Genomic DNA, 10,262 nt, shown 5'->3' with positions numbered 1-10,262 from the left:
TTAGATATGAAGATATATTAATTCGCAATTGTTTTAATATATTCCATTTTTGCGGCTGGACTTTTCAAATTTAACTGTTGAATGTAGGTAATTGTGTTAGTAACATTTTACTAATCACTATGGTAATTAATGTTTGATATTGACTATAAACCTTTCATATTTACTTTTCCTAATCAAGGTTTCATAGTACGGTTATTTTTAATATGTTTATTAAGAAAGGAAAATTACTAAAATACTTTAAAGACGATGTTTAAGCTTCCCAAAATTATTATTTCAATTGACTGAGTACTTCAAACACATTAGTCATTCAACTTTCATAGTTTTAATGTTAAATTGATTTATAAAATTTATCATGAATAATCATGTTAAATCCTACTGAAATGCATAAGTGACACCCATGACGGAGAGAATCAGAATAAAGTTGCCAGGAAGGATACAAAAGCTGACTTTTAGTGAGGTAATATTAACCATTGAATTCATTTTATCCGTAAATTGAATGATATTGCTCTTATGACGTTTCACATCTGCCTTATTACTTTGCTAATATTATATTATCATGTTATCAGCATCACCGTCATTCTGTTCATCAAAAAAGTTATGAATTTAACATTACATCTTCCGGGTTCAGATTAGTGTGTCCGGATTCAGATATGAATATATATTAATTCGCAATGGAATGCAACACGGATGTCTCTTAGTGGTCTTTCATGAGCCTTTTACTGCCAGTAGACTACCACTCAATTGCTCTTATTTATTCAGTTTTCGCGGATGGACTGCATCAAATTGAACTGCTGGATGTAGGTAGTTGTGATGTTAATAACATTGTAATAATCTTAGTGGCAATTGATGTTTGCGGCTGACTCCTAAATCTTTATATGAGGCGTTCCCTTGAACGAGTGAAGTTTCAACCAAATGTTAAAATATCTTATAAGTTAACAAAATCGAAAAATAAATAAAACGATATCAAAAATCGACTGATTAAACACTTTCCAAATAATTTATTTAAATTGACTGAGTACTTCAAACACATTAGTCATTCCAATCTTTATCTTAATATCAAAAGTTATTTACAAAGCGTATCATAATTATGCTGAATCCTTCTCAAATGCAAAATATGACGCCCATCACTGAAAGATCCACAATGAAGTCGCCATCAACGATAGAAAAACTGTCTTTTTAAATGAATGATATTGCTCTTAGGACGCTTCACATTTGCCTGATTACTTTGCAGCGAGACTTTGCTTTTATCTCTAGAAAGAATGATTCCATACATTCTTGAAGTAATAACTCCGGTCTTAAATGTGACTCATCCATTCCAACCATTGAGAGTGACGCTTCCACTATTTCTGGACCATGTATGTAAACTAATACTTTAATATGCTCATTGCTATCAATAAAGGAACTACAATTTCTACGTTCAGTTGATACTGTATCCTTGTCTTAATACATCAAAAAGAAATAAACCAAAGTTCACTAACCAATTTGCCACAACAAAGCATGGACAGAACACAAGTACAAATAACATAAGACACTCATAAAAGTCTGGCACTTAATTCAAGAAAGACACGAAACTTTTTGATTCATTAGACGGTCACCTTAACTTGTAAATTTAAAGAGCCACTTCATTCTTCTTTCACTTAAATCAATATCTTATCCCAAAATGACTAAAACGGATCATAGTCTTACGAACAAGTGCTTAGCCGCTTTATTAACAGGATAAACCTGGTTCAAGACAAGTAAAATCCAAACGAGGGGGCGAGACATCATCCTAACAACGCGGATGTCTATTCCACTTTGGTCTGCCACCAGTATAACGGTGTATTCGCCTCCGTCGTCTGTCTTGGATATGATGGTGTGTGTTGATTCTAGTGGATGGTTAAACTTAGCGATGGTTTGAAGTTTTATTCCATGCCACAGTTTAAGTAGCGTGAAGAGAGCAGCCATGGGAGGAGCGTGGAGTAGTCGAGACGGACCGTAATGACTACTCAATGTTGGTATAATCACACTTCGTTTTCAACATTTCATCATGGGAAACATAGGATAATTTGAATGAACACAAATTTTGAGACATGTGGATCACATGATGGTAACGTAATAAATAAACAAGGGATACATTATGTGCTATGGGGATGACAAGAGAATTAGGATGGTTACAATTCGAAAAGATGCTTGATAAGTTGGAATTGTTGACCATTCATGAAACACTGATCATTTGAACATCGATAATAGTAATTGTTATACAGACATGGGTATTGATTAGGCATTTTCTAACGGTCATTTTGAGTTTAAACATAATATTGTTCTACCCATGGACATAAGAATTACAGAATGGAAAACATTCGCGAGCAGTAAGGGTTGGATTGGCGTGTTCTAAGGTCTGTTCGTCATTTCCGCGGGTTTTCTGGTCGTGGAAGTGCTGGCGTCGGCGGAAGACAATCGAATCCCTGTGACGCTGGGAGTCCATGGCTTTACGGGAAGGGAAGGCGAGAGGATCATGAGATCGGGTCACTGCAACGGTTGCCAAGAACCCTGTCCACAAAGAAAGACAATGAGAGGCTTGACTGTTTCGACAAAGCAGACGGCAGAATGTGTGTATATATAAAAGGGAGTGGAAATACACAGATAAAAAGTAAATGGAAAATAAATAAAATAAACAAAATCTAATGAAAACTTACTAAAATGTTAAGTATGTAAAGAATAAGCCAAGATATAGGAACATTTCTAAAATTGATTATCTATAAGTAAACTTGATAATTTCTGAAATATATATTGGAACTTATCAGTAATAGCATTTAATTAAAGTTTCCAGTTTGTCCAAGAAAAGCTTGCATTGTCCAAGTGATCAATTAGGCAAGTCCGCCTTTTTAATTCCATGCCTACAAATTTTCTATAACATTTTCCGTTTATGGAAGGGGACACCAATGTATTTAAGTCATCAGAAATAACTTAATATCCATATGCTAAATAACAAAAACGTTGCAATAAAATGACACTCGCGTTGATGGGTGAGTGAGCAGTCGAGCAACTCGGTAGAATGGCTTCTAGACTAGAAAGAACTCCATAGAGCTTCCTCAATTTCTCGGGAGACAAGCATGCTGTTCCCGTCTCCGAGGAGAAAATACGCGAGATTTTTCTTTTTGGTGAAGTGAGTGCGGAGGTGAGGGTGGATCCTGGCCCCTTCCTGCCCTGCCCTCTCTTTCCTCTGTGGATGGAAAGCCATCAATTGAGACGCCTCGCCAAAGGAGTGGCGACTCCACCAGACATTGCCACATCTCCACGTCTTTGCCTTATCAAAGATATAGTTGTGTGTGGGACAGAATAAACTTGTATATATACAGTAGATAGATATAGGTATAGATGAATATATATTTGTAATATTGTTGATCTAGCTGGAGAGCAGGTATTGATAAGGAATTTAATAGCCAGAACAGTAGGTATCACCATTTATTTCAATCGTTTCGAGTTTTACAATATTATACCATAATGTGATGATAAAAGACATATAATAAAACAAATAAAACAGTAAATATAATCGCTCATAAAATATCAAACATGCAAGCATTATTTTCGTAAGTTGTAAGCAGAATAAAAAGGTTTCAGGAAGTAAAAGCTCACAAGACATGTCATGGAGAAAGAAAATGGATAAAGGAGTGGCTGCACTATTTCTATATTTCCTGATCAGCTGATGAGCTATATTAATTTAATTTAGGTTTCAGTTTCCATATCCAAATATTTCCATAATACACAAGGAGCAGAGTTAAATGCATTCATTAATGGGGTGATCATGCACTCCACCGCTTTAATCGACCTAGATTTTGCCTGATTTTTTTTTTCTTTTTTTTTTTTTTTCCTCTCTACCTGATAGAAAGATTTCATTCCAACATAGGCGGGATGACACATACCATAAACACACACACACACACACACACACACACATATATATATACTTTACCTTTACCTTCCTTTTTACCTTTCTATATATATATATATATATATATATATATATATATATATATATATATATATATATATATAACCGAGTTTAGGGAGTATCTAATCTTATCTTTGATTTTGAAGAAAAATGACAATGGTATTAGGGGCCTTAAATAAGTCCAATAGTAATTAAGTTGTAATTTTGATTTATTACACAAGTCAGTTTTCTGGCAAGTGCATGGGAAGGATGGGTCGTGTAGGGAAGATTAATGTGAATGTTATCTTCTGGGGCAGTGAGTATAGATCATTTCTGAAAAAGATCCTTCTCGTGTTTCCTCTGATAGTGTTACCCAGAACATTATTCGGAAAGCCAATTTTCATCAGTGTGTTTTTGTGAAATTTACTTCACTAAAAATGATTCATTTCTATTTTATATGCTCTCATGACTAGTTTGCACTAGATTGGTTTCATAAACTGCAACTACAAGTTCCATCGCATAACTTAATGTTCACATCTATGAAAGGTATGTGTCCTTCCCTCTCCGTTTCAGCTGAAGATATATACATATATATATAATATATATATATATATATATATATTATATATATATATATATATATATATGTTTATATAATATAAATATATATATATATACATGTAAAAAATAAATATATACATTATATATATATAATATATATATATATATATATATATAAATATATATATATATATATATATATATATGTATATATATAATCATATATATATATATATATATATATTATATATATATATATATATATATTCCACCCTCCCATATATATATATATATATATATGAATATATAACACACACACACACACACACATATATATTATATATATTTATATATATATATATATATATATATATATATATATATATATATTATATATATATATACATATACTGTATGCTTACATGAATAAATCTTCTTGGGGGGGGGGAACTCCGCGCGCTGCACGCTCGCGCGCCGCTATATATATATATATATATATATATATATATATTATATATGTATATATATGTATGTATATATATATATATATATATATATATATATATATATATATATATATATATATATATATATATATGTATATACATATATATATGTATGTATATATATATATATATATATATATATATATATATAATATATATATATATATACATATACATATATATATACGTATATATATATATATATATATATATATATATATATATATATATATTGTGATGGTATTAGATGTGTCCCTACTACGACCAGTTTGTGTAAATTGTATATATCCTAAATACTAACACTATTTGTGTAATTGGCACGACGGGTCCCGTCCCGGGCACCCGAATATGTTGCGAGCAGAGATTGATCTAATTCCCACACATAATATATAAAGGGATGATGTTAAACACGGTAGCTAAAACATTAACAATATATTATAAGTCAAGATATATATATATAACATTATTTACAAGGGAGGCACGATATTTACACGCAAGGGGGAAGCTAAGCCTATCGCAAAGCTAACGAGATCTAAGCTATAAGTATATCAATAACACTAATATAAACACAACACTAAGGAAAACACAACTCTAAGGAAAACACAGACAATGCACAGTATATGAAATAAGCTAAGTCACTAAAGGCACTAAAACACTGTCTACCTGGAATCCTTGAGGAGGTGAAGTGAGAGGAGGACCTCTCGACTTGAAGGTCGAACTAATTCTGTCTAAACCTATCAATGACCTATTTTGAGGGAGATACCGGGTCAGTACGAGGGGCAGCGACAATTCTTCTAATTGGTCAGGGAGCTGCCCGATCCGGCGGTGATTGGTCCACGCGGTAATGATGAGAGGACTTTGGCCACGCCCTCCGAACGTGGGCATTCAGGACTGACCTGGAACTGGGAGACATTGTGTTTAAGTAACTAGAAATATTTAATTATTGCTTCGATATGAATTTTGAATCTTTATCATATACAATAAGACCTTGATATCGCTCGACCACGTTACCCCAAATCGTCCCGATTTGGTAAGAAAATTAGATATAACGAAATAAGAATGCCAAAATTAGCGATACTTAGCAGAGAAAACAGGAGATCCGTGATCAGTGGAGCTCTTGAAAATATACGAAGAGATCAGGAAATGCCGTGGCAACGTCTCGATTAGTGCACAAGATCACACGGTTGTGCAATCAGTGCAGGCTTCGAGATGGGCTGCACTGGTTACAGGATTGACACGTCTGGTTGACATGCCCTTCTGCATCCATCACTATCGTATCTGAAAAACTTTATACACGTAACTAGTGCATACGATAGTTGTAGAGGGGACAGGGTAAAGGGCGTAGGAGCAAAAATTATGCAGATGCATGTTATAAGATAATTGATAATAGTAGTTATGAATTAACTAGCTGAAAATAACATGCAATATAAATTGAAAAGATATCAAAAGTATGTATACAATAAGTGCATTGCTAATTATTAACATATTATTATGTCATAATGTTTAAAAACAATTAAAATTTAGCAAGTAAGTTATGCTAAGTTATAGTATATACTCATAAATTGGTATATCCAGTAATGGTAAATATAGTACAAAAAGATATAAGAGCACGACTTGCGAATAAGCATCGGGTGATGCGGTAACTTGCTCGTAGTGCGATGCAACCAACACGCGACCAAGCTCGAATCATCAGCTGTTGCAAGTCAGGTATCTGTTTAAGATCAGACTGGGGAAAAAGTCATTAGGAGTCCCGGGCTTCAGGATGAACCCGAGAGTTGCAACAATGCAATGAGTTGACTGCATCAGGAACCGTATACAGCATAGAATGGTCCTGGTAGTCGACAGATAGGGTAGTTACCAGCAGGAACTATCTGCAAGGTATAGCGAAATTAGTATTTCATATTGAAAAATAATCATATATGCAACATAATCATATGATTTGGCAATAACAAGAAATAGGAAGTATTTACCTGAATTCATGTTATTTGCTGACAATACTTACGCAGTAGCAGACCGGAGTCATCGAGAGATGAACTGTGTGAAAAATATGTGTCTGCTTTGATAAGTGATGAGTAATGAAAAAAAATGATAAGTTAAGATGTTGTTTTTCCATTTACTAACAGAGTCTAGTCCTTCGGGGAGTGAAGGCACGGCATATGAGCCAAGGTCAGTAGCAAATTAGAAAGAACAATGTAAATGTGTATGATGCATGTAAAAAAATAATAATAGCCAAATTACTAACCATATCTAATCCTTAAATAGGCGTGACCGGAAGTCAAGATTTGAGGCAAAGTGGGTAAAAAAAATATCATGAGTATGCATATGAAAGAAAAAAAATATTAATCCAAATATCAACCGAATCCAGTCCTTCAATGAATTAGAAGGCACGACCTGAGTCAGATTGGATGAGACTGGAAAAAATAAATGTTAATGAGAGCTGAAAGAAAAAAATATTAATATAATATTGACCTGGAGGTCGTTCCGTTGAGGAATAGATGATTTACCTTGTTTGACCATGCTAGTGGTCGGTAAGATCATGCGCCAAATTGAACTCGTCCCGTGGGGAAACGCTGTCTTAGCTCGAGAACAAAGATAAATATGATGAATTAGACTATGCTAGGATATTTCAATTGCGTGGCCGAACTCGTCCTTCTGAAATAAGGTGCGGCGTAATAGCCAAGATCGGGGCAACTGAAAGAAATACCATTAATATGTGCATAGATAATACAATGCGGAGTTAGCAAGCCTGGGACGTCTGATAAGTGATAAGCGCGCTATCTCTGTTTGAGAGAATTAATTGTGACGTCAGGTTGTCAAGATCTCCGAGGCGCGGTGCACCGGAGTGCGAAAAATAACCCATAATTCGCGGTTTACTCAATTGTGGTACCATAGATACGCGGAATTAGGGTGTGAGATGCATATGCAATGGGCGTCATGCAATGAAGGCCCGATAAGTGAGGTACAGTAGCTGGAGAAAGGCAAAGTTAAGCTGAAAAGCTATAAAATATGAAATGATAAATAAACCTTTTCCTGACTGTCCTAGTGAACGTTCAGTTCAATAATATCATGATGAGATATTTGGCGTTCCGATTGACCCATGAAGTGTTTCGAAAGGTCGGAAACTCGGAGAGGCCTATGATGATAACATATATGTTTAATGTTGACGAAGTCGACAATTGCTTAGAATTAAAAATAATGACAATCATATCATACGATGATCAAAGTTACTTGCAATTAAACAACGAAATATGGAAGTAACAATAATCTATAATGCAATGAAAATGCAAAGATAGTCGAATATGACTATACAATGAAATAGGAATAAGGCTAAGAAACGAACATGCATCTGTCAACATTTCTAGCTAAATGTGATGATAAATCATAATATGCAGTGATGAAACATGTTAAGATATGAAATAATTGCCATAAAAGATTGTAATGAATTAACAATCATAAGTACACAAACTCATAAAAGTGAACAAAACTATCAAAACATATACTGTCGAATGTTGAGAATTATAGAATTTCACAAAGACAGTTTAAATTGTTAATCCAATTATCGGATTACAACGTGACCGAGTGAGGTCAGTAGTGTGACCATTGAACGATTCACAAATGACAAAGTATGTCATGTTACAGGAGATTCAGAAATATAAGTCATGCATTTAGAAATATACAAACGTATATGCAGACAATAAAATAAATGAAAATGTAGAGAAAATCAGAGTAAGACACATATATAATTTTAATTGTCGCAACGATTTTCTTTCGAATTCACACGTGCAAGAATGACATAGGATAAGGTCACATACAGAACGCGGTCATGAAGTGACCGAGGGTCACATGTGATGCTATTCCCAATATCACACGGTCATGAATTTGACCACAAGGGACAGAATGGTCGCGAGAAATATTAACACATTGTCAAAAGTCTGATGTTCAGATTGACCATACGAACGGGTCAAGGGTCAAGTGAGGTCAGGTCATATGCAAAATACATTTAATAATTAAATGCATATTAAAGCAAGAATAAAAGAAATTATATTAAAGTCCCATGATAAAAGAGCAAATATAATAAATGTTAACGCAAAGTGAATTACATTTCCACGAATACATAGTATAAACCATATTCAAGAAAGGAAAGTATGTAAATTCACAAGAAAAATAATCACACGAGATCAAATGACGAATCTGAATCATGTAATTTGATAATATATTTTTGTTCGAAGAAATACGTCATGTTAAATTTCGCATAGGAACGAAAACTTAAGAAAATCACACAGATATTAGAAATTCTACATAAGAAATTTCGAAGTTATTGCCATAAGAATATGTGTTTTACAGTTATTTACTTAACTAACGCACAGTAAAACAAATCATGCATTGTAAGTAGAAAAATGTAATTGTAATTTCACAAGATAACGCAGAGCAATCAAAGCGTAGAATGATATAATAAGTAAACGAAACAGTTATTTTATCGGTTTCGTATGAAAGACTAATGTCACACCTTTATGTGAATTTATACGGAGTACGAATAACGTTGAAACGTTAATAATAACAAACGTAAGATAAAATTAGAATATTTGTTAAACATTCGTAGCACAGTAAATATAACGAATAACATACACATCGGAAGACACATAAAATAATGATGTGAAATATTACGTTACCGAATGTTAACGAAAAGTAATGTAGTGAAATTAACGAAACGATACGTAGAAAAATTATCACTAAGTAGATGAGAAAGCGTGGGAGGGAGGGTGGGGGAATAACGGGGGTGGATTCTACAATAAACAGGGAGAAAAAAAAATGCAATGGGGAGGGGGGGCAGGGAAACACAGGAGAGACATGTGCCTAGCAACCTTAAAGTGACTTACCTTTTGTTGCTGAGAGAAGAGAAGTAACTTCACTGCGATTGTCGTGTTCCTCTTAGTGCTGGCGGTGTTCACAATCACAAAATACACACTTAGACAATACTAACGTGGCGATAATTGTCCCGACCATTACCGTATGAGGTGGGATAGACAAAGATTATTTAAGTACGCGCGAGCGGTTCACGACTTAAATAAAAATTAGGTTAATATTCTACACTTTTAACCTAAAAGGAGGAGGTACTTCTCCCGATATCACTAACTATGTCACGTAGTGAAAAAATAGAACGAAGAGCCACTAGTATGCCTAAATTGTGCAAAAAAAAATAGAAACTAGGTCCTATCAATTTGTTATTAATCGAACAGAACCGAAATATTTGTAGCGAGCGGTCTACGAATATTTATAATCAAAGA

The sequence above is a fragment of the Penaeus japonicus genome, unplaced genomic scaffold (genome assembly GCF_977035675.1).
Source record: "Penaeus japonicus unplaced genomic scaffold, GWHDUDI00000001_assembly GWHDUDI00000040, whole genome shotgun sequence".
NCBI classification, from domain to species: domain Eukaryota; kingdom Metazoa; phylum Arthropoda; class Malacostraca; order Decapoda; family Penaeidae; genus Penaeus; species Penaeus japonicus.
Note: the sequence above shows the minus strand (reverse complement) of the source record.